This window comes from Arachis ipaensis, chromosome B6, assembly GCF_059453495.1.
Source record: "Arachis ipaensis isolate K30076 ecotype BB chromosome B6, ASM5945349v1, whole genome shotgun sequence".
NCBI classification, from domain to species: domain Eukaryota; kingdom Viridiplantae; phylum Streptophyta; class Magnoliopsida; order Fabales; family Fabaceae; genus Arachis; species Arachis ipaensis.
Window position 1 is genome coordinate 35548707 of NC_142441.1, and position 3262 is coordinate 35551968.

At 34.3% G+C, this 3262-nt stretch overlaps 1 non-coding gene across 1 annotated transcript; it reads right to left on the minus strand.

Annotated features, from left to right (window-relative positions):
- Positions 1-1647: 1647 nt before the first annotated feature.
- On the minus strand, positions 1648-1755 carry LOC148555131 (small nucleolar RNA R71). Its single transcript, XR_015886996.1, has one exon. It is a non-coding gene; the product is annotated as a small nucleolar RNA R71 (small nucleolar RNA).
- Positions 1756-3262: the final 1507 nt, after the last annotated feature.

A 3262-nucleotide genomic window follows, 5' to 3' on the forward strand; every position in this document is an offset into this window, starting at 1 on the left:
TGCATTTTCAGTTTGTTAGTGTCTAAAGTTTGAAAATTTCTATGTTTGGTGTCTTGCATGTTTTTCTTTTCTTAAAAATTTTCAAAAATAAGTTCTTGGTGTTCATCTTGACATTCAAAGTGTTCTTGGTGTTCATTTTGACATTCAAAGTGTTCTTGCATGCATCATGTGTTTTGATTCATAATTTTCATGTTTTGAGTCTTTTGATTTTTCTCTTTCTTCATTAAAAATTCAAAAATAAAAAAAATATCTTTCCCTTATTCTCTCATAAATTTTCGAAAATTTGGTTTGATTTAGTCAAAAAGTTTTTAAATTTAATCGTTTCTTATGAGTCAAATCAAATTTTCAATTTCAAAATTCTATCTTTTTCAAATCTTTTTCAAAAATCAAATATTTTTCATTTATTTTTACATAATTTTCGAAATTTCTTCTTTAAAATTGATTTTCAAAATCTTTTTCTCATTCTTAGTTCATATTTTCGAAAATCTCACTAACATTTAATGTTTTAATTCAAAAACTTTTTTAAGTTGTTACTTGCCTATTAAGAAAGGTTCAATCATTGAATTTTAAAATCATATCTTTTAGTTTCTTGTTAGTCAAGTAATCAACTTTAATTTCAAAAATAAAATCTTTTTAATTTCCTTTTCAAATCTTTTTCAAATTAAATTTCAAATCATATCTTTTTCAAAAATCAATTTTCAAAATCTTTTCTAACTTCCTATCTTTTCAAATTTGATTTTCAAATCCTTTTTCAATTAACTACCTGACTTTTTGTTTGATTTTAAAAGTTTTCTATTTCAATCATATCTTTTTCAAAATCACCTAACTAATTTTCTCTTTCTAATTTTCGAAAACTCCTTCCCCCTTTTTCAAAATTCTTTTTAATTAACTAATTGTTTTAAATTTTAATTTAATTTTATTTCTCTTTTTAATTTTTGAATTCTAATTAATATTTAAAATAAAAACAAAAATATTTCTATTTTATTTTAATTAATTTTTGAATTTTTCTCTTCTCCTTCTTCTATTCTCCTCTTCTTCTACTCACATAAAGGAATCTCTATACTGTGACATAGAGGATTCCATATTTTTTGTTATCTTCTTTTTCATATGAGCAGGAACAAGGATAAGAACAATCTTGTTGAAACCGATCCTGAACCTAAAAGGACACTGAAGAGGAAGCTAAGGGAAGCTAAAGCACAACTTTCTGGAGAAAATCTGACAGAAATTTTCGAAAAAGAAGGAGACATGGCCGAAAATAATAACAATAGTGGAGATGCAAGGAAGATGCTTGGTGACTTTACTGCACCAAATTCCAATTTACATGGAAGAAGCATCTCAATCCCTACCATTGGAGCAAACAATTTTGAGCTAAAGCCTCAATTAGTTTCTCTGATGCAACAGAATTGCAAGTTTTATGGACTTCCATCAGAAGATCCTTTTCAGTTCTTAACTGAATTCTTGCAAATCTGTGATACTGTTAAGACCAATGGGGTTGATCCTGAGGTCTACAGGCTTATGCTTTTCTCGTTTGCTGTAAGAGACAGAGCTTGAATATGGTTGGACTCTCAACCTAAAGATAGCCTGAACTCTTGGGATAAGCTGGTCACGGCTTTCTTAGCCAAGTTCTTTCCTCTTCAAAAGCTTAGCAAGCTTAGAGTGGATGTTCAAACCTTCAAACAGAAAGAAGGTGAATCCCTCTATGAAGCTTGGGAGAGATACAAGCAACTGACCAAAAAGTGTCCTTCTGACATGCTTTCAGAATGGACCATCCTGGATATATTCTATGATGGTCTGTCTGAATTATCAAAGATGTCATTGGACCATTCTGCAGGTGGATCCATTCACCTAAAAAAAATGCCTGTAGAAGCTCAGGAACTCATTGACATGGTTGCAAATAACCAGTTCATGTACACTTCTGAAAGGAATCCTATGAGTAATGGGACGCAAGGGAGTTCTTGAAATTGATACTCTGAATGCCATATTGGCTCAGAATAAAATATTGACTCAGCAAGTCAATATGATTTCTTAGAGTCTGAATGGATTACAAGCTACATCCAACAGTACTCAAGAGGCATCTTCTGAAGAAGAAGCTTATGATCTTGAGAACCCTGCAATAGCTGAGGTGAATTACATGGGGCAACCCTATGGAAATACCTATAATCCCTCATGGAGAAATCATCCAAATTTCTCATGGAAGGATCAACAAAAGCCTCAACAAGGCTTTAATAATGGTGGAAGAAACAGGTTTAGCAATAGCAAGCCTTTTTCATCATCCACTCAACAACAGACAGAGAATTCTGAGCAGAGTCCATCTAGCTTAGCAAATATAGTCTCTGATCTATCTAAGGCCACTCTAAGTTTCATGAATGAAACAAGGTTCTCTAATAGAAATTTTGAGGCACAAGTGGGCCAGCTGAGTAAAAAGGTCACTGAAACTCCTCCTAGTACTCTCCCAAGCAATATAGAAGAGAATCCAAAAAGAGAGTGCAAGGCCATTACCTTACTTGGTGTGGCCGAACCCAGAGAGGAGGAGAAGGACGTGAATCCTAGTGAGGAAGACTTCCTGGGACGTTCACTGACCAATAAGGAGTTTCCCTTTGAGGAACCAAAGGAATCTGAGGCTCATCTAGAGACCATAGAGATTCCACTGAACCTCCTTTTACCATTCATGAGCTCTGATGACTATTTATCTGCTGAAGAAGATGAAGACATTGTTCAAGGGCAAGTTACCCAATATTTAGGAGCAATCATAAAGCTGAATGCCAAGCTATTTGGTAATGAGACTTTGGAAGATGAACCTCCGTTGCTCACCAATAAATTGAATGCATTGGATAGGCAGAAATTACCTTAAAAGAAATAGGATCCTGGTAAATTCCTAATTCCCTGTAACATAGGCACCATAACATTTGAGAAGGCTCTGTGTAACCTGGGTCAGGAATAAACTTAATGCCACTCTCTGTAATGGAGAAACTCGGGATCTTTGAGGTGCAAGCTGCCAGAATCTCATTAGAGATGGCAGACAACTCAAGAAAACAGGCTTATGGACTAGTAGAGGACATGCTAGTAAAGGTTGAAGGCCTTTATATCCCTGCTGATTTCATAATCCTAGACACTGAAAAGGATGAGGATGAATCCATCATCCTTGGAAGACCCTTCCTAGCCACAGTAAAAGCTGTGATTGATGTGGACAGATGAGAGTTGGTCCTTTAACTGAATGAGGACAACCTTGTGTTTAAAACTCAAGGATCTCCTTCTGTAACCA